Here is a 23,289-nt window from a genome sequence, read left to right on the forward strand (position 1 = left end):
TGGTAGTTGAAGACTTTCATTTCACTTCTGTCTTATAATTTGCTTTGTCCACTTTTACTTTCTGGAGGTTTCCTGGAGCTGTGAAAGGAAAATGCTACAGAGCAAAAACTCATTTCAAAGGACTGATTCATGATAGTGGTTTTTTGGTTGTTGGTGGTAGTTTTGTTTTGTGTTTGCTGGAAACATTCTTTTCTATGTATCTACCTTACAGAGCCACTAGGAGACATATTTCCACTTAGGTATATAAATATTTATAATCCAATGTGCAGAGCACAGCAATAATAAAATGTAGGAACATTTTTTAAAACACTGATGACTTTAATTTGGTGTTGGCAATTAGAATTTTCAAAACACAGAGGCTATGAATATATGAGTACCTAAATTGATCTCCAACGAACCATCTTTCATAAACATATGCATCTTTTACGCTTTATAAACACCAAAGGCCTTGAAAAGCAATTGCTCCACAAATAATTTTTTAATGCCACTTTCTCCTTACAACAGCCCAAAGTCATAAGGTAAACTGTCAACTAATGAATTTCTTCCACAGGTTACAACTTGAAATGAAACTTCCCAGGAATTTTGCTCATGACATTGAAATTCAAAGAGTGTAATGCATAAGTACAGGCTTCAAAAAGTAATTGGTAATAAATGGAGAAAATGTCTTGCATCAATCCCAGCCTGATTTTCAAATTTGATTTTCCGAACGTAAAACTCAAGGCAAAACAATAAACAATCATGCAGCTAACTGCTGTGAAATACAAAGGCATCTTTCCACCAGTTTATTTTGTAATAGGGTTTGGTTTTATTTACCTCTGATGCACTCAAAGCATTATAACTTGTTTATTCTTATGAAAATTAACAGTAAACAGAGTCTTAATTGGGGAACCAGAAACTGGAAGGTCAGTCTTCTGGAGCTTATTTACAACATGATCTGTCTTCCTTTTCCAGGCAGGAAATAAAATGCTTGTTCACAGGATGAAAGAAGGCAGTAACCTCTAATGTAAGGAAGAGGCCTGTCCTTTGCAATGGAGACAGGTTGTCAAGTTTCAATCACAACTGATCTTTAAGAAAAAGAGCACGATGGATTTCACTCAGTTTTGTTTTGTTTTTTTAACATCTTTATTGGAGTATAACTGCTTTACAATGGTGTGTTAGTTTCTGCTTTATAACAAAGTGAATCAGTTCATATACATATGTTCCCATATCTCTTCCCTCTTGCGTCTCGCTCCCTCCCACCCTCCCTATCCCACCCCTCTAGGTGGTCAAAAAGCACCGAGCTGATCTCCCTGTGCCATGCGGCTGCTTCCCACTAGCTATCTATTTTACGTTTGGCACTGTATATATGTCCATGCCACTCTCTCACTTTGTCATAGCTTACCCTTCCCCCTCCCCATATCCTCAAGTCCATTCTCTAGTAAGTCTGTGTCTTTATTCCCATCTTACCCCTAGGCTCTTCATGACTCTTTTTTTTTCCCTTAGATTTCATATATATATATGTGTTAGCATACGGTATTCGTTTTTCTCTTTCTGACTTACTTCACTCTGTATGACAGACTCTAGATCCATCCACCTTACTACAAATAACTCAATTTCGTTTCTTTTTATGGCTGAGTAATATTCCATTGTATATATGTGCCACATCTTCTTTATCCATTCATCCGATGATGCACACTTAGGTTGCTTCCATGTCCTGGCTATTGAAAATAGAGCTGCAATGAACACTGTGGTACATGACTCTTTTTGAATTATGGTTTACTCAGGGTATATGCCCAGTAGTGGGATTGCTGGGTCGTATGGTAGTTCTATTTTTAGTTTTTTAAGGAACCTCCATACTATTCTCCATAGTGGCTGTATCAATTTACATTCCCACCAACAGTTCAAGAGCGTTCCCTTTCCTCCACACCCTCTCCAGCATTTATTGTTTGCAGATTTTCTGATGATGGCCATTCTGACCGGTGTGAGGTGATACCTCAATGTAGTTTTGATTTGCATTTCTCAAATAAACAACCTAACCTTGCACCTAAAGCTATTAGAGAAAGAAGAACAAAGAAACCGCAAAGTTAGCAGAAGGAAAGAAATCATAACGATCAGATCAGAAATAAATGAAAAAGAAATGAAGGAAACGACAGTAAAGGTCAATAAAACTAAAAGCTGGTTCTTTGAGAAGATAAACAAAATTGATAAACCATTAGCCAGACTCATCAAGAAAAAAAGAGAGAAGACTCAAATCAACAGAATTAGAAATGAAAAAGGAGAAGTACGAACTGACACTGCAGAAATACAAAGGATCATGAGATATTACTACAAGCAACTATATGCCAATAAAATGGACAACCTGGAAGAAATGGACAAATTCTTAGACATGCACAACCTGCCGAGACTGAACCAGGAAAAAATAGAAAATATGAACAGACCAATCACAAGCACTGAAATTGAAACTGTGATTAAAAATCTTCCAACAAGCAAAAGCCCAGGACCGGATGGCTTCACAGGCGAATTCTATCAAACATTCAGAGAAGAGCTAACGCCTATTCTTCTCAAACTCTTCCAAAATATAGCAGAGGGAGGAACACGCCCAAACTCATTCTACGAATCCACCATTACCCTGATACCAAAACCAGACAAAGATGTCACAAAGAAAGAAAACTACAGGTCTGGGGCTTCCCTGGTGGCGCAGTGGTTGAGAGTCCGCCTGCCGATGCAGGGGACACGGGTTCGTGCCCCAGTCCGGGAAGATCCCACATGCCGCGGAGCAGCTGGGCCCGTGAGCCGTGGCCACTGAGTCTGCGCGTCCAGAGCCTGTGCTCCACAATGGGAGAGGCCACAACAGTGAGAGGCCCGCGTACCGCAAAAAAAAAAAAAAGAAAACTGCAGGCCAATATCGCTGATGAACATAGATGCAAAAATCCTCAACAAAATACTAGCAAACAGAATCCAACAGCACATTAAAAGGATCATACACCATGATCAAGTGGGGTTTATTCCAGGAATGCAAGGATTCTTCAATATACGCAAATCAATCAATGTGATACACCATATTAACAAATTGAAGGAGAAAAACCATATGATCATCTCAATAGATGCAGAGAAAGCTTTCGACAAAATTCAACACCCATTTATGATAAAAACCCTGCATAAAGCAGGCATAGAGGGAACTTTCTTCAACATAATAAAGGCCATATATGACAAACCCACAGCCAACATCGTCCTCAATGGTGAAAAACTGAAACCATTTCCACTAAGACCAGGAACAAGACAAGGTTGCCCACTCTCACCACTATTATTTGACTCCGTTTTTGCATTTCCCTTGAAATTGATGAAAGTTTACCAACTAGATGTTCTCACTTTATTGTGTCTAAAAATCTCTGTTTACTTGGTCACATGTTAAGACTCCAAATTTCTTTTTCTTTTAACTGGAGTTTTGTTTTGTTTTATAATTAATTTGGAAAAATCCATTGCTAAGACTGAAACACTCATTTCTGCCAGGCTTCCTAAATGCAGACAAGAAAAACATTTCATCTATTTTTCTATCCGAAGTCATTTTAAAGAAGCTCTGTTGAGAGACTGCCAATCAAGTCACTCTTTAGCATTTCCCAGTTATCAAGGCCATGTTTGTGTCCAGAGGTGCACACAATTTTAATAGGTTATGAATCTACCAATCGAGGACGTGCTTCCATAAACTCATTCATTTCCACCCAAATGATGGAAAACCATCCTGAAACTAGGATCGTTTGTGTTGTCAGATGACAGTGGGTTTGTTACAGCAATTATCACGTTATATTAGAGATCGTGTGTTTGTTGTGGGGCGATATTCCTCAACGGTTTATGAGTTCTTCAGAGAAAGGACCATGCTTATTAATGGTAGTCCCCCTGGTTCCTCACCAGCACCTGGCATAGAATGGGTAGCCAAATGTTTGCTGAATGAATGAGTCAGGTATTTTAGGGAGGTATTTAGGGAGTGCCCATTAGGCATCATTCTACGTTCTGGGGACATAGTAATTAACTCACAGAGCCTACATTTTGGTGGGGATGACGAACAACAGATAAATACTTAAATAAAGAGAAAAATATCAGATAGTGATATGTCGTGCAGGGAATTAAAATCAGATAACATGGTAGAGCAGTGGTTCTCAAAGAGAGAGCTCCCGATCAGCTGCAGAAGCACCAAGGAGCTTCTTAGCCACGCTCCTTCTTGGGCCTCACCCCACACCACCTGAATCTGAAACTCTGGGCACAGGGAAGGCTCTAAAAAGCTCTTCAGGTGATGGTGACATGTGTTCAGGCGTGAGGAGGACCACTAAGCTAGAGAGGGCCAGGGTAGCTCCCTCAGAGAGACCAGTGAAGATCTCTCTAGGGGGTAGTATTTCAGGTGAGAGCTGGATTTTTCTTTTTTTCTTTGGCCAAGCCACAGCTTGTGGGATCTTAGTTCCCCAACCACGGATTGAACCTGTGACCCCTTCAGTGGAAACATGGAGTCCTAACCACTGGACTGCCAGAGAATTCCTGAGAGCTGGATTTTAGAAAAAGAAAAGAGCCAGCCATAGAAAGATCAGGAGGGAGAGCAATCCAGGCAGAGAAACCAAATAGTGCAAATTCTAAGTCAAGAACAAGCTTGTTGAGTTCAAGGGGAAAAAAAGGCCACTGTGGCTGAAGTAGGGCAGATAACGGCTGGAGTAGAACACTGGATCTAAGAGACGAGGAGGAAAATCTCTTTTCTGAAACAAATACCGTATGCTAACACATATACATGGAATCTAAAAAAAAAAAAAAATGGTCATGAAGAACCTAGGGGCAAGACAGGAATAAAGACGCAGACCTACTAGAGAATGGACTTGAGGATACGGGGAGGGGGAAGGGTAAGCTGTGACAAAGCCAGAGAGAGGCATGGACATATATACACTACCAAACGTAAGGTAGATAGCTAGGGGGAAGCAGCAGCATAGCACAGGGAGATCAGCTCGGTGGTTTGTTACCGCCTGGAGGGATGGGATAGGGAGGGTGGGAGGGAGGGAGACGCAAGAGGGAGGAGATATGGGGATATATATATATATGTATAACTGATTCACTTTGTTATAAAGCAGAAACTAACACACCATTGTAAAGCAATTATACTCCCAAAAAGATGTTAAAGAAAAAAAAATCTCTTTTCTGGCCTTACAGGCCATGGTGGGGACTTTGGATTTGATTCTCAAAGAGATAAGATGCCATGAAGGGTTTTGAGTAGGAGAATTGCATGGACTAAAATTACTGGACAAAGAACTTAATGCCCATAATGTAAAGCAACTATACTCCAAAAAAAAAAAAGAACTTAATGCATATAATGCATATGGAATGTATACATCATATGTATATATATGCACATATATTACCTAAATAAAACATGCAGAAAGCATGACAGCCCTTTCGATGTTTATATATACATTGTATATTATATGTAATACATTATATACATAATTTACATATATATATAAATTCTTAAGCTTCTTTTGTCCAAATAAGTATTTTGTTTTTCTAAGAACTGAAACAAATTGATTTGTTGGTTTGAGATAATCAGGTTGGAAATGGTTTGGGGCTACAACTTTCCCTGCCATGAGCAGTTAACCTGCTTTGGAGCAAGTGATAATCAGTGAAAACTCTTCCTGGGTCAGGTTCTGATTCCTTAGCTGTTGCAGGCTTTCATAAATACTGCCTGACCAAAATGCTTCTTACTAAACTGACAGAGGAAGGTAAAGTCATCGATGGATAAGGAGGAAGGAATGACGCCAAACTGAGGAAGAGTGCAAATGAGAAATCTTTTGGTTCCATCCACGTGACATTATTTGGTTGCCGTAACAAATACTGGGTCTTGGCTTTTGGGGGGTTGTGGAGAGGAGAGGGCAAGTAGAGTCCCATTTATGACACAAAAAATCCCTGATTAACAAATATCAAAACCACCAGTTTATTACTACTGCACTAGGGGAACTTTTCAAAATCACAACTAAGTCATCAATAGGCCTAGCCTGCTAGGAATGCCAAAATAACTAAACATGTATCTTAGTTGTTTGCCAAGAGCAGATTTATAACATTCAATGCCCTTACCTTCCTATGCCAAGTTGTTGCTATTCTTCAAAAATATGGCCTCTCTCACACTGTAGAAGACAGAAGCGTGGACAGTTCCTGAATCTAGAAATTCTAACTTTATCTGATAGTTGTGCTAATGAATAATTTACAGACTAATGCTAATTAGATGAATTAATAAGTTTTCTCATGTGGCAAGATTATTACTAAAAGAGTTCGTGCTTAAGGATATTGGCCCATTTCATTGCAGTTCTAACCAGAAGTGGGTTTGAGAGGCCATCAGTTTGTACCTCTTGTCTCTGGTGTAGATCTGCTATTCATGAAAAATAAATTCCAGCCTACGCTGTTTTGTCCTCCACACATTTGCATGTAAATTAGAGCTCTCTTTTGGTAGTAGAAAATTTCTTTCTTTTTATTCTAATTTACTGGCCTGTTAATAGGTTTCTGCATATTTGTTTTCCGATTCACAGCTCCACTCATTAAAAATAAAATCCTTTGAAAGTTATTTGGTTAGAGATAACTTGAGAGAAATTTGTAGAAACAGTTGAAGTTTTTAAAAGATCATTTACTTCGATTGGAAGAAACACATGGAGGAATTTCAGAACATCGTGGGTTTTTTTAAATAAAAATTCAAGAGTGAAAATGAAAACCTACTTAGTGTCATGCAAGTGATTCAATTATTACCGTTACCTACTTTTTCCTTAGGACTCCGTTAATTTCATTAGTCTTTCACAATGTGTCATAGAGTCATCCGAAAACGAGTTCAGTACTTTAAGACCCATCCCTCTATCAATCCTAATTTTATAATGAATAAATGATTTCTTGATTACCTACTATGGTAAAGCAGCAACAACAATAACCCCTGACTCTGAGTGATCTACAGTCAAATTAGGAAGATGAGATAATTTCTAAAAAGATAATGAACACCACCAAGGGGCCTGTGCTAAATATCCAATGAGCAAGAACTCTGGGATGCTGCTGATTCCTGAGCATGACTGACCACTGGAATCAACTGGAGAGTTTCTAGAAATACAGATTCCCAAGCAATGCCCAAAGTCGCCCCCCTCCCTGAATCTACTAAATCAGACTCTGGGGGAAAACCCAAGAAACCATATTTTTAAAGAGCTACCAGATCACCATGAGACATCCAGACCTGCCCCAGTCCAGGAGCCACTGCTTTGGAATTTCAAAGGAGGCAGAATCTCACTTCCAAAAGAAATGGTCAAGGAGGTCTTTGTAGGTGAAACTGGATCAAGGAGGGTCTTGAGAAATCCGGCAGGGCAGTGTGTAACGAGGGAGACAGTCCAGGTGGTGTGACCTGCCTGAGCAAAGCAATGATGGGAGGGGCATGCAGGGGAAGGGCAGGGCCAGGCAATGTGGCAGCCCTCTGTTGGCTCAGGCTATGAAATGGGCAAGCCAGTGGGGGACTGAGCGTTGCCTGGAGTTTGTAAATCCTTCAAGGGCAGATACTGTGTGAGAGGTTAGAAAATATTTTAGAAATACTAAACCCTGTTTTCTCTACCCTACAAGAATTTTCATTTTATATCTTGACTCTCCTCCAAATGTAATTACTACATCACTGGTTGCCAAGCCCAACTCACATGAAAAAAGAAATCCACGCACTTCTCTCAGTTAAAACATTTTGAGCACGTGCTTAATACATGCGTAATCATTTATTATGTATTACATACATGTGATACTATATTATATATGTCTGTTGTATGACCTGGATTAAAAATAGAACTTTGAAATGGTTTGATAAAGACTGAAGTAACAAATATCTTACTAGTTGTTAAGTTTAATTTCATATAGTTGTGGTAACACACCTTTTACGTTCCAACTAAAAATTATTATTAATCCTTTGTGGGGAACAATATGATTGAATAGGCTTTATTATGTTTTAAATGCAAGTTAAACAGTGAGTTACAGATTTGGGGAAATAAATGATGAATAAAAGCACTGCTTCCTTACCCCTTAGAGTAGCAAATACTTCTTTAGATTAGAAAAAGGGAGAAATTAAAGCGGAACCAATGAGACCAGGGGTCCCTGAGAGAAAACCCACGCTCCACTCCATAGGTAGATTTGTGGGATCCTGGGCTTTACTAAACATGATTTTCACCTGAGGTGTAGACTTCAGAACAGGCACCCCAACTAAGATGTGAATCCACTGCATTGAGATACCCAAACATTTAAGAAAATTCATGAAACTTTTAAAAAAGGTGAACTGGAAATTAATGCTTAATCCCTTCCTATATGCCACACCGAATTCCAGGATTTGGAAAGCATGCACTTCAAGAGGTGTTCAAAACATATTTGTTGAATTGTCACCAGTTAAACCATGTCTCATTTGAGTCATTCAGCACCTCTAAGAGTCCCGTGTTCAGAAAATCGGTAGCATGGAAAATCCACAATGAAAATAATCTGTGCAGAGAAGATGAAACACTAAACAAAAAGGACTACTAATTTGCATTGGCTTGGGTTTGTTTTTTTTAATTTACAATAAAAATGGAAGGTAATGGGTATTAATTAGACTGAGGTCTTCCGACTCTTTTGCTATAAAAACAGAAACGATTACTCGAGTTCGGCCAATTAAAAGTGTGAACATGTGATGCACGTTCAGTACACTGGTCTCGTAGGAAATTCTGGAAATGCTATTCACCTTGCAATGCGTTTTCTTTACTAATCTATCCTAGTTGTGCCTTCGACCATGTAGCTAAATCGCCTGTGGACATGTATAATCACAAGACCCACCTGTGAAGACTGCAGGTTAATCGTGTTCTGTCCCCCGCATGGTCAGCTACTCAAATGCGGGAGGACGTGGTTGGAAAACTGAAAGCATCCTACCCAAGAAAAATGAGAGGATAGAAACATGAACTCCTCTGGACAAATGTATTCTGTATCGCCAGGACAAACTATGAGACAGAGAGAAAAATTTTAAATATCTTGCATCTTTGCTAGAAGATAACTGCAATGACCTAGCTGCAAAGATGTTTTGTAATCGTTGCTACCGAGAAGCCTCTACAAGGTCCAATAATACCTTCTTAAAGCACATCAGAGAGGGAAGATAAATGCCATCTGGCCTGTTTTCCAGAACAGGTGGTCATCACAATAGATGTTAATTCTAACACTCGTTCCTTCTGAAATGAGGCGCGGGCTCTATTCAGTGGTCTCTAAAGATGTCCTTCAACGCCGGCACTTACCTCATGAAAAGGTCTTTTTCTGTTGTTGCTAAAGTTTGTTTTGTTTAAACATAGTAATAACTTTAGTGTGTTTCTAAGCACAAAGTACTTCGTACTCATTAAAAAAAAAAAATCAGATAACAAAGGAAAGTATAAAGAAATGAGTAAAAATTACCCATAATCTCAACACTCAGGAAAAATAACTATTCATAATCTGTTTTACATGTATATCTACAGGATATATTTATCTTTCTAATTTAAATTAAATATTTACCTTTTGTTATATTTACCTTTTGTTGACTTTACTTACTACTAAATATCATGGATTTTCTTCCATGTCAATAAATAACTGTATCAGTGATTGCTATGGCTGTATAATGGGAGTGTCTGAATGGACCAGAATGAATTAAACAATTCATATTGATGAACATTAGATTATATTTAATATTTTGCTACATCAGGCATTCTTTTCTATAAAAACATCAGCTCTTTTAAGATATAAATTACATGAGATAAAATCTACTAGTTTTAAGCACAGAATTTACAAAGTTTTAGAAATGTAAGTGAACATTCTTATATATATATATATATATTTGTGCATGTGGAAAATTATTTCCTTAGCTTAAATTCCTAGAAATGGAATCTTGGGCCTAAAGGAGGCATGTGTTTCAGATTTTTTCATACAAATTGCTTAAATGCTGTCTAAAAATACTGTACTAGGAAATACTTCTTTCTGATTCTTACGTTACTCAGCCAAACACTTTTTAAAGGAAAGAGTTGTTAAGGCAACTTTGGAAAGACATTCAGATGAGTCAGTAAGTCCCCTCCTGATGTGGCCCTGCCTACTTCTCTAGCCCAGTCCTATGCCTGTCCCCGTGTGTCATGACCCTTCTCAAACATGGTAGCTCTCTCTCACTTGGGGTGTTTGCCGGACTCTGCACTGCTGGGCTATCCTTTGTTGCACTGTTCTACGCCAGTGACCAGCATGATGGACTTTGCATCATTCAAGTCTCAGCTCCTCAGAGAGTCTTTCCGTAATCAACTCACCTAAATTCAAGACCCACCCATTATTCACTATCCATGCACCACGTGTGTTTCCTCCAAGGTGCTTACCCAACTTACGAAGTCATTTGTTCATTTACTTCTTTCTTGCTTTTTGTCTTGCCCAACAGAATGTAAGTTCCATGAAGACAGGGAAACTATGTGTCTTTTTCACCTCTGTAACATCAAGCACCTACTGTGCAACCTGTGTAAGGAATGCTCTCTATATATTTGTTTTAAAAAATTAAAGAATTAAACTAAAGATATTTACTAGTGTGGTTCCTGTATATATGAAATCAGCTGAAAAATTTTTTGATTAATTTAAATGAAATCATATTGTTTTTGTTTGTTCTTCTTTAATTATTTATTATAAGTGTCTCAAATCCATAAGTGTCAAACATGACTGATATAAGAAAGTCTAGAGCACCAAAGAATGACAAAAGAAGACTATTCATTTCTAAGTAAACTTTCCTTCATTTTCTCTTCAAATGACGCGCAGCTGGGTTCCAGATCTAAGACTCCACAGAGACTGTTTTTTCATGTTCACTGATGTTTCCCATGTTGCAAAAGCCACTGGACCTTCTCCACACTTCAGCGTAACTGACTCAGTGGGCCCACTGCATCCTTCCTAAATCTCCTTTCTTCACTTTTGTTTTCTTGCTACATCTCTGGCTTCTCCTCCTCTACCTGACCTCCAAACATGGCAGTGCCCCAAGAATTCATCATCAACCCTCTTCTTCAGCTTTCTAGCCAGAAACATCTCATCCAATGCATGTCCCTAAATATTATCTATAGGATACGACTTTCAAATATTGATCTCTTGCCCAAGTCACTCCTCTGCACTCCAAATACATCCATATATCCCAATTGCCTACTTGACATCCAACTACCATCTTACACTTGGTGTATCGAACGCAGAATGTTTCCAGCCCTCACTGCGTCCCACATGACGTGTACTCTCAAGGGGGTTTTCTCCCCAGACTTTATCACTTTATTAAATGAAAATTCCATTCACATACCAGCTCAAGCTTTACATCTGAGTCATTCTTGATTCCTTTCTATCACTCACCTCAAAGATCTATAAATATGTATTCAAAACCCTTCTGCTTCTCTCCATCTCTACTGCTATCCTATAATTCAAACCACCATCATTTCTCACATGGCTTAGAGTGATAATCTTCTCATTCTCAGTGCTTTTATTCTTGCCCACCTGCAGTGCATTTTTCCACAGATAAATCAGAGGCATCTTTGAAAAATGCAAATGAGATCACGCCATTCCCCTGCTAAGGGGTAGAAGCATCCCTTAATTCTTTGGAAAACATCCACACTTTTTATAGGCAGGGACAAAATAATTGCAGTAGATGTTTCCATTCAAAAACTGGAGAATGAAGGGCACATAACACTTACCAGTCCATAATGATTCTAAAATCCAGCTGATCACATGTTGTGAGGGCTCCTCACTCAGGAGAGGGGATGCCCTAGCTTAGGGCCCATTTACACTCCCCAGGTGTGGTTCCCCAATGCACTGTTCTCGTCTGCCTTTGGCAAGTCGCTCTCTTTTAAATTCTCTCAGATCATTCCTGGTTCCTGCCACGGCATTTGAAATACCTTATCGTGAAATATTTTCATAAGTGAACCTGCCTTGTGAGCAGGGACTATCATTCATCCTTGTATTCCTGACCCAGCTTGGAATATAAAGACTTTAGCAGATACCCAATATCTACCTGTTGTATTACTATTTTTACAGAGACCAGAAATATCCAAACAAGAGCTATATGTGACTTGGAAAACCAATGCAAGGCCATAAGTTAGCATTTAGAAAAGAGAAAAAACATCAGTCTCAAGTTTTGGTAAATAAATCAAGAAAACGTGTTTCTATCCACAAAATTTTTAAACTACTGTCTCAGAACCCTAACTCCTTTAATTCAATACCAGAGAGGAGCTCTCTGAGGAATGGGTATTTGTCTTATAATTAAGAGACTGAAACATTGCTTTTTCCTCTTGGCCAACATATAGACATACACAACTTCATGATGTTCAGATTGTAGAGGTTATATACAACAGACCCCTGCAATCCTTCTCTACCTACTGTGAAGTGTTCTCATTATACCTCTGCGTGGTTATTAAATAACAACAATTATGAGATCTATAACCATCATCATCATCTGTGTAGATTTCCAATACGCTATGGACAAAATGTCTGTGCCCTCCTCCCCAAATTCATATATTTAAGGCTGTCTTAGTCCTTTCAAGCTGCTATAACAAAAAGCCACAGACTGAGTGGCGTATAAACAATAGAAATTCACTGCTCACAGTTCTGGAGGCCGAAGTGCAAGATTAAGGCACCATCATGGTCCATTCTCTGGTGAGGCTCTCTTGCTGGTTCATAGCTGGCACCTTCACCTGGTGGAAGGGGCTGAGAAGCTCTGTGGGATCTCTTTTATAGGAGCACTAATCGCATTCATGAGGGCTCCACCCTCAGGACCTAATCACTTCTGAAAGGCCTATCACCTTTGGGGGTTAGGATTTCAACATATGGATTTTATTTTATTTTTTAGATTTTTTTAAATATTTATTTTATTTATCATTATTTACTTTTGGCTGCTCTGGGTCTTTGTTGCTGCACACAGGTGTTCTCTAGTTGCTGCGAGCGGGGGCTACTCTTTGTCGTGGTGTGCTTGCTTCTCATTGCGGCGCCTTCTCTTGTTGTGGAGCATGGGCTCTAGGTGCACAGGCTTCAGTAGTTGTGGCTCACGGGCTCAGTAGTTGTGGCTCGCGGGCTCTAGAGCACTGGCTCAGTAGTTCTGGCACACGGCTTAGTTGCTCTGCGGCATGTGAGATCCTCCTGGACCAGGGCTCGAACCCGTGTAAGGACACAAATATTCAGAACACAGAAAAGCCTTAATCCCCAGTGTGATGGTGTTTGGACTTTGGGAGGTAATTAGAGTTAGATGAGGTCATGATGGGATTAGTGCCCTCACAAGAAGAGACACGAGAGAACTTGTCTTCTCTCTCCCCACCCCCTACCCCCCAACCATGTACACACACCTAGGAAAGGCTATGTGAACACACAGAGGGAAGCTGGGCATCTACAACTCAAGAAGAAAGCCTTCACCAAAATCTGACCACATCAGCACTCTGCTCTTAGACTTCCAGCCCCCAGAAATGTTGTTTAAGCCACCCAGTCTATGGTATTTTTGTTACGGCAGCCCAAGCTGACGGATACACCATATGTTATTTTATCTGATCTTGAGTTAGCTACATGAATAGGTATTATTATTGGCATCTCAGGTGCATATGATAAATTAAGGATTGAAAAGATTAAGAAGCTGCCCAAGTTCACTCTAAGCCACAGTTGCTCAACATCAGCACTGCAGACATTTGGGGAAGGACGTCCCTCTTTGTTGTGGGGGTGTCTGTTCTGTGCATTGTAGGATGGTCAGCAGCTTCCATGCTCTCTAGCGATTAGACTCCAGTAATACAACCTCCCCAAATTGTGACAAACAAAAATGTCTCCACACATTGCCATGTGTTCCCAGGCGGGGAAAATTGTACTAGATTGAGAACCACTGATCTAGACTCTTCTGTGTCCTGGTACCACTCACACTGGGGAACACCAATGCAATTAATGTTTTCTTGGTATTAAGTCATGTGAACAGTCACCATTTCAATGGAAGGTGCGACCGGAGAACGACGTTCTTTGTAATTCAGTTGTTTCCAGTCTGATGCAGCAAATCCACGGGCAGCCCTATCCTTGCTGACAGCAGACTTCAAACTCAAAGAAACCCATATGTTGCACTGTGCCCTATCACTAGTGCCCTTAAGCAAAAGAAAATTTAGACTGGTGGCATTTTGTGACGGCCTCTAGAACATCTGATTTCATGTATTTTTAAAAATGATTCGATCAGAGTGGACCCAAAGTTGGCAAATAATTCTATGGTTACTGTTGCTACTCCTGAAAAATATGAGAGCTTCCATTGTACGGATTATCTTTGACTAAGAACTATATATAGTAGGGATTGTAGCTATTTTTGTCAATTTCACATTCAGAAAAAGCCAAATATAGAGCACAGATTTGCAGTTGGATGTTACAGAGTTCCCTAAAATTATAAAACTCTCTCTATAAGCAAAGGCCTATCTTCTTCATGGGGGCAAGATTTTACAGATTTGATCAGATTAGGTGAGGTTATTTAGGCTTCGACACCACCATCTATTAGTTACATTTCATTAATCTATTGGGAGTGCTGTTATGGGGACCTCCACAAATCCTTGGAAGATGGAACCTGAAAAACTGCAGTTTCATTTCACATGGTCTCCAATATACACTGGAAGAGCAATTTCTGAATTGAAGAGCAGTGCTGAGTTCCTGAAAGTATTTCAGTCTTCCATCTCCATTCTGACTACCGTCAGCTGAAGTTAGGACTTGCTCCTTGAGGGACTAGACTCTGATTACAAATCAACAACACCCAATTTTGTTCTCAGTAGCCTCAGAGAAGAGGAAAATCTTGGATCAGATACAGAGATAAAAGGTTACGTTCCCCCCAAACATTTTACAATTGGCAACAGTAAACCAAATGTTGAACCAAACCTTGGTAATGACCCTTCTGAAAATATATGCCTGTTTTATGGGGCACGGGGTTTGTTAAGGTCTTTATAAAAAATGTCTTTATAAGCTTTTAGAGGGTGAATATATTCCCCTTTTCCTTTTATTAAAAAAACAATGAAAGGCAATGAATGCTGCTTACAAAAAAACAAAAACAAAAAAACCCTGCAAAAATTAACAAAGGTAAAAGTTCACAACCCAGCTTCAACTACCCAACTCAGAGGAAACCACTGTTAAAATTTGCTGCATTCAAGCCGTGTAGCACAGGGAGATCAGCTCGGTGCTTTGTGACCACCTAGAGGGGTGGGCTAGGGAGGGTGGGAGGGAGGGAGATGCAAGAGGGAAGAGATATGGAAACATATGTATATGTATAACTGATTCACTTTGTTATAAAGCAGAAACTAACACACCATTGTAAAGCAGTTATACTCCAATAAAGATGTAAAAAAAAAAATTGCTGCATTCAGATTTTTTAAAAAACGGAAATAGCATATTTGTGTAGATATATTCACTTTTACAACCCAGGAAATATACTACCCTATTGCTGTTCATCTTGGTGTTTTCATGCAACTATAAAACACAGAAATATTCTTATAGCTCTAATCTCATTATTTTATTGAATGGGTATGCTGTAATTTTTTAAAAATTACTCTCCTGATAGACATATAGGTACTTTATAAATCCTGTTGTCTCTACCTGCAGGTATATCCAGTTCTGGACATTTCTCTCTACCTCCACTGCTTCTATCCTGGTCTAAGCTGCCATTCTGTCTCTGCTGGATGTTTACAATGGCCTCTGACTGGTCGCTCAGCTGTGGCCCTTGCCTCCAAGCAGTCTAGTCCCCACTCAGCAGCCAGAGTGATCTGATTAAAACACAAGTCAGACATGCACCCCAATGTTCACAGCTGCACTATTTACAGTAGCCAGGACATGGAAGCAACCTCAATGTCCATCAGCAGAGGAATGGATAAAGATGTGGTACCTACATGCAATGGAATATTACTCAGCCATAAAAAGGAACAAAACCGGATCATTTGTAGAGACGTGGATGGACCTAGAGAGTGTCATACAGAGTGAAGGTAAGCCAGAAAGAGAACAACAAATACCGTATATTAACGCATATATGTGGAATCTAGGAAAATGGTATAGATGACCTTATACGCAAAGCAGAAACAGAGACACAGAGGTAGTGAACAAATGTATGGATACCAAGGAGGAAAAGGGTGGTGTGGGAGGAATTGGGGGATTGGGATTGACACATATACACTATTGAGTCTATGTATAAAATAGACAACTGAGGGGAACATACTGTATAGTGCAGGGAATTCTACTTAATGCAGTGTGGTGTCCTAAACGGGAGGGAAATCCAAAAGGGACGGGATGTGTGCACATGTATGGCTGATTCATTCTGCTGTGCAGTAGAAGCTAACATAATATTGTAAAGCAACTATACTCCAATAAAAATTTTTAAAAATAAATAAATAAAAATAAAACACAAGTCAGATCATGTCACTCCTCCACTCAGAACCATCCCCTTCTCTCCTATGTCACTCAAATAAAAGCCAAGGTCATCCCAATGGCCAACCAGTCCCTGTGCTCTCTGTTCCCGCTGCCACACCTGTCACTTCTCTGACCTCACTCACCTCTGTTCCAGCCACCCAGGCCTCTCCGCTGTTCCTTGAACATGCCAGGCACTGTCCTACCTCAGGGACTTTGCACTTGCTGTCTCCTCTGCCTCGATCACTCTGCCCCGAGATGTCCACCTGAGCCCCTTCCTCACCTCCTTCTGGTCTTTACTCAAATCTCAATCCTCAGGAAGGCCTTTCCTGCAACCACATTTGAAATTACACATACACCCCCCGCAAATCTCCCATTCCCTTCTCATAATTTAATATTATCTATTTTAATTATGTGTTCTGCTTATCATCTTTCCCAACAGGAACATAAGGTCTATGAGGAAAAAAAAACAATTTAAATACATGTTTATAGCTGATCCCGGAAGTCTTGAACGTAGCAAATACTCAAAAAATATGTATGGAATGAACAAATGAGTTACAAATAATGAAGTGGATGTCTTTATGGTTTACCCTACTATATTTGGGGAAAAAAAGTCTGTAGAATAGATTCTTAGAAAAGGAACTACTAGGGGACTTCCCTGGTGCTCCAGTGGTTAGGGGCTCCATACTTCCACTGCAGGGGGCACGGCTTTGATCCCTGGTCAGCGAACTAAGATCCCGCAAGCCGTGCGGTGTGGCCAAAAGAAAAAAGAAAAAAAGAAAAGGAACTACTCCTTCAATGGGCAGACATATATATGTTTATAGAATATGAAGTCTCCAAGGAATCAATATCAGAGAGATCTAAAGTACTTAAAGACAGAATGAACAGGGGAAATATCTTTGGTCTTAGGAAATGTCAAGAATGCTCGTTGAGGTGGGCCCCACACTGTCCCCTGCATCAGGCAATCATATCAGATGATGCAGCAGAGTTCCTGTCAAGGTGTGGACATGATGAGGTTAACAACTGGAGTCATTTCTGGTGTCTGGCTTCCCTGCATTCACCCATCGTCAGATGACTGGGCCAAAGGATAAGCCAGAAAAATCAAATGGTAAAAAAGGGTAGCGATGAAGGAAACCGAGGTCTGCATTGCCCTGAGTCCAGGGCTGTCCCGGCCCAGTGGCGCTGTGATCGCTGACCCTTAAGCATCCAGGAAGGTTCCAGCAGAAAGTCCTCACGGCTGCGGGGAAGGCCGTGCTCATCAGCTACTGTTTGCATCCCAGTCCTGTCAAGCCAGGAAAAAGCACCCCACCCACCACACCATCCATTGCAAACTAGACTCGGTGTTGACTCCAGAGCCACACAATGAAACATCATCGGGAGGAGTTCAACTCGAAGGCAATTCCAATGTCAAACTTGCCAAATGCCACTGTATCTGACAGTGTAATTGCACGGTGAAGGCTGCTTCCGGTCTGTGACACAGATACTCACACACACATACCCACAGGGGACACACATGCACACACTATGGTCTTGCCCTAATTTTGCTAGGCAGCCTATAGATCTGTTTCCCTCTCAAGGCCTTTTCTAGCGAATCCCTGAAGAAAGCTACAATAATAACATCCCGGCAACGTGAACAGAGCAGATGGGTTTCTCATGACGACCTGTCTTCTCTGAGAATGAGTTCTTGGTGAAAACATCGATACACTTTTTACTGTTTCTGCCTGGGCAATTCTCCCAAAGTGATATGTGCCGTTTATGTTATTTGAATAATCGAATGCATGCACTGGTGACCTGAGAACCCATTCTTGTGATGTCGGCAAAGAGGGGAAAATGCAAGGAAAGGGCCAAATCGTCTCAAAATGCAGATTACGGAAGAGCTTTCTCGATGCAGCAGGCATGTGTTGTGTCCTAATATATGTCAGACACTCTTCTAGGACTAGGTTACCAAGTGGGCTTTGGAATTCAACCCAATTTGGCTACCCACTACTTGTGAGAATTTACTTCAGTTCCTTCTGACAGTGTTTTCTCATTTCTAAATGTTCTCATCTTTAAATATGTCCCCCTTCCACACAGTTTTTGGAAGGATTATTCCAATTATAATCAGCTCTCACTTACTGGATGCTTGTTTGTTGGTCACTGTGCTGGGTGTTTTCGAGGATTTATCCTTTTGTATTCTCACAATAATCCCCTTAGCAGATACTATGACTGTTCCCATTTGAAATAAAGCATGAAATGCAGAAAGAAAAATACACTCTGCCTAGACTCACACAGCCAGTAGGTGTTGCAGCGCCAGACCCTAAGTTCCTCATTTTGCTCAGTACGTAAAACAGTGCCCATACTTAGTAAATAATAACTATTATTATTATCATTACCCAGAATTAATGTTCTCTGCCTACCTCACAGGGTTGTTTTACCATCTAATGAAAAAGTTCTGCATAACTGCAATGAGCTCTTCTTCTTTTTAGTGAAATAAAAATAAGCCTAATTAGCATCTTTGGCACCAATCAGCGCGCTGGAATTTTTGAAAATGACTCACTGAAAACATTCCAAAGCAGGGTATTCGCTCGAAGCATTTTCATCAGACTGCCAATTCTCTGACATGAGCCCGCAGCCTGGCAAACGCGTTCCGGGAAGAGTAACAGGTGTAGGGCTCCCCGAAATGATCCTGTTACCCAGTTCTCACTGCCAAACTGGCCACTTGACTTAACCCTTCTTCAGACTCCGAAAATAATTTTATAAATCCCTTATCATCAAGAATGGTTAACTCTGAACGAGTCTGAAACAAGTCACGTTTTTTTGTGTGCCTTTTTTTTGCGGTACGCAGGCCTCTCACTGCCGTGGCCTCTCCCGTAGCGGAGCACAGGCTCCGGAGACGCAGGCTCAGCGGCCATGGCTCACGGGCCTAGCCGCTCCGCGGCATGTGGGATCCTCCCGGACCGGGGCACGAACCCGTGTCCCCTGCATTGGCAGGCAGACTCTCAACCACTGCGCCACCAGGGAAGCCCAATCACATATTTTTAAAACTGAAAACCCAAAGCGGGCTTTCTCCATTTCGGCTCTAGGGACTATTCTTCCTTGTGGGCCGTCCCGTGCACTGTAGGAGGTTCAGCAGCATCCCTGACCTTCACCTCCTAAAAGCCAGTAGCGCACCCGGCCACCCCCAAAGCCACAGCTGTGACACCCAGAAATGACTCCAAATAATTGTTGAGTGTTCCTGGGGGGGGAGGGGAAGAGGACACAACTGTCCCTGGTTAAGAACCATTGACCCAAAGCAACACCTTGAAATAACTATTTATAAGGCATTCTGTGAGATAACGCTACGGACTATCGCCATGCTGGTGGGCGTGAGGGCGGCAGGCAGTGATTTACTGACAACGTAATACGGAGCCACATTTTCATTTTGCACTCAATGCCTGTACTTACAATTTTTATACAAAATTTACATTGCAGAGCATCCTGCTACATACTACTCTACCTGGGATTGATCCAATTTGACCCCATTTGATACACAGTTTATAGTCATAATATTAATATTTACTGAACGCTTACATGCCAGGTACTATGCAAAGGTATTTCACATACACTGTCTTCATCAATCATTGCATGAGATCTTTTGCAGCTCTCACCGTCTCCACTGTGGAGATGAGGAGAGTCAGGCTTAGAAGAACTCAGTAACTTGCACAGATGAGACAGAGCCGACCCTGGGCTTACCTCTCAAGGCTCTCTGACTCCAAGGCCACTGTTAACTCTCATGCTATACTACTGAGTCACGGCGTAACGTAGCCATGACACACAACTCCGTACGTAAATACACGGGTCAAGTGTTCAGAGCTGAAGCAACCTCTTTGAACATATCTATTTGATCCTTAAACACACAGCTACTGAGCACTTACTATGTGTCAACCGTTCTCCTAGGCACTGGAAGTGCACAGGTAGGCAATACGGAGAAGATTTAACACCATCACTCAGATTTGCTTTTTTCCGTCATCTACCTTGTCTACATTGCACCCCAACTCTGTCTCAATTTTGTGAAGCTCAAATTATTCCCGTAAGTGCAAAGATAAGACTGTATCTTACCGTAATACCCATCACCAATAGGATTCTGAAAATGTGCCTATTATCATTTAATATAATGAGTGTACAAGACACTAAAGAAAATCTTGCCCAAGTCACATCATGTAAACCTTAGAACACGGTCCTCTTGGACCTGAAGTGCAAGCTTTGAGCAATCGGTTTGACTCTCCTCCCCGAGAGTTTTTTTTTCCTGTTCTATCTCCAACTTCAGCTTTGGATGGAAACATCACTGCACTTCTAAATGCTGGTGGATGTATGCAACATTTTTTGCCTGAGATTCACTTGGACACAGAAGTCTGGAGAAAACCAGAACACTTCATACATAAAAAAACAGGACTTCAATCTTCTTCAGGCAAAACTCCTGTGAGGTCAGTGGTAGGCTGGGAACAAAGGGTTAAACTGTGGGTCACAAATGTCAATGGCATAGAATGAGACTGACTCAGTTCTGTGCTTGGCATGCCGGTAATTAAATGAGTTTCAGTGTGTCCATCCAGTGGCAAGACTTCCAAGAAATAAGAAATAGGGAAAAGGAGAGAAAGAGGGAGCGGGGACGGAACGATGGAGGGAGGGAAGGAGTATGGGAGGGGGAAGAGAAAGAATTAGAGAGAGACAGAGACAAAGAGACAGAGAGACCAAGAAAGAAGGAGGGGGGGTGGTGAGGGGAGGGGAGAGGGAGGAGACGGGGGAGAAGAGAGCACACTTGCTCTCCATCCAAATTCCCTGGGAATATGGTTAACAGATTGCTAGCACACAAAAGAAGAAGTCAGCTAGCTGGCTGGAAAAAGCTTTGTCAACAGATTCAAACCTGCTTAGGGCCTCTGAGGTGGTGAAAGAGGGGAAACGATGCCCTAGCCATATTTGGAGAAAATGTGTATTTGCATATTTATTGCTACAGGAATTAAAATTTCTTTTTATGCTATTTCCTAACATTTACAGACCGAGCATAAGTGTGAACAGTGGGGAGGCAATTTGTTTCTCCCTCACAGACTGCAATTCAATTGGGGGGGAAAAAAAAAAGTGCAGCTTTCAAGAGCAACCAGATTAAATTCACAGTTCACCATGGCTGCTCTGGGCAAGTTGGATTGTTTGCTGAGATCACTTCCGGTACCGCTTGACAAGCGGATGGTAAATGAGCTAAGTCATCACTTTGTCTGAATAGCCCTGACCCCAAGATAACATGTCCATTGGTCAAAAAAGTTAGAAAACTCTGCCTATGATTTTCCTCTGGAAAGTCACAATGAATGCTTGTATGTTAAAGGCTCTGAGAAGTCCTGCAATAAAGACAGTACTTTGAATGTTGTTAATCAAAAATTTCCCAATGCTGCTTGAACACAAAACACTTTCCTGATGACTCATTTTATTACATCTTACGGCAGGGGTATACTCTAGAAACATTTTAGGAAACTGTGGGTTATATGATTTGCTGTGGCTTCAGATCACAACTATTGTATTCATATGAACCAAATCCTCTAGACTGATTAAACAAACACATCATTAAGCTGCTTTAAATGTATTATAGAGTATTTGCCGTCATGAGTAGAAATGAGTGAGTCATGTAAATATGTTAGTTGTCAATAACAGTAGTTACAGGTTATTGCGTACTCTCTACGCACAGGGAATAGGCACATCAAACACCTCAACATAGCCCAACAATCACAGTTAAGAAATCGTTATTTTTTCTCCTGTTTTCTAGATGAAGAAACCAAGGCTCTGAGAAATTGAGTCACTTGCCTGCAGCCACATAGCTAGCGTGTGGCAGATTCCAGATTTGAATTCAAGTCTCAGTTTAAGTCCTTGCTCACAGCGATCTTGCCTCTGTCTCCTCTGCCTGGCATAGTCATTCAAAAAGAAGGCAGGAATGGAAGGGAACTTACCTTTCTTGAATGCTTGACACACTCTCAGCCAGAAGGTCTGCACACAGCACTTCTCAGTGGATACATCTTTCACACCTGGAATGACAACAGATTTTACAAGGATACACACAGGTCAGCAGGATTCCGGTAGCTCATATTCTTTCTATGGCATTATAAAATCTCAACCCAAGTCGCTTTTGAGGAATGTGATTAAAATACAGACCCAACCTTCAACACTTTAATTTTCTATTTTCATTAGGTAAAAATAAAATAGCGATTCCATAACCACCCCTCATCAACGTAATATACCATCAGAGTTAATAGAATAACTACATGTACCTTTGAACAACTTAATTCTAAACTTTAAGAAATTTGTTTCTAAAATTTGTATTATAACTATATTGTATTAACTGGGTCTGTAAATACATCGATGAAAGGAAAAGACTCTAAAAGTCTACCTTTTTTTTTTCCCACTGATGAGGGTGTTAGATAGGTTTTTCAACTGCCTGAGGAATAAAGTAAGACTTGACCAACACAGCGAGCACTGCATTGAAAAAGGAAACCAGTTTTATAGTAAGAAGCAAAACCTAGAGAAGGGGCTCATTCAAGTGAAAAGAAAGCTTTCCAGGCAAAATGGAATGAAATTTATTTTGCATTATGACTCTAGGCACCTATTAATCACGTATCATCTTGGATGCCATACAAGAGAACTATACATCTGCCTCTTGGGAGATTATAATATGTGAAAGATCTTCCTAGAGAACAGTGCCAGTGGTCAAATAATTTTTACACTGTCGACTAAACAAATCAATTATCATCCAAGAGAAATCTCATGCTGTTTTTGCTTCTTAGGATGCCCTTCTGGCAAAAGCATATTGAGTCCACTTTGCAGTGAGCACCTCTTCTCTGCTGCAGAGAGTATGAGAGAAATAGCAAAATCCTGCCTTCCCTGAATAAGGATGGGTCTATGACCCAACATAAG

At 40.7% G+C, this 23,289-nt stretch overlaps 1 protein-coding gene across 7 annotated transcripts in view; it reads right to left on the reverse strand.

Annotated features, from left to right (window-relative positions):
* The window catches only part of DOK5 (docking protein 5), a 1,081,787-nt gene that overhangs the window by 966,137 nt on the left and 92,361 nt on the right, over positions 1 to 23,289 (reverse strand). For all 7 annotated transcript variants that reach the window (XR_013824125.1, XR_013824126.1, XR_013824127.1 and 4 more), the window contains one exon: positions 22,329 to 22,403. The gene's annotated coding sequence lies outside the window, so the exon portion shown is untranslated. The remainder of the gene's footprint in view (positions 1 to 22,328; positions 22,404 to 23,289) is intronic.

This window comes from Stenella coeruleoalba (assembly GCF_951394435.1).
Source record: "Stenella coeruleoalba genome assembly, chromosome: 15".
Lineage (NCBI taxonomy): Eukaryota > Metazoa > Chordata > Mammalia > Artiodactyla > Delphinidae > Stenella > Stenella coeruleoalba.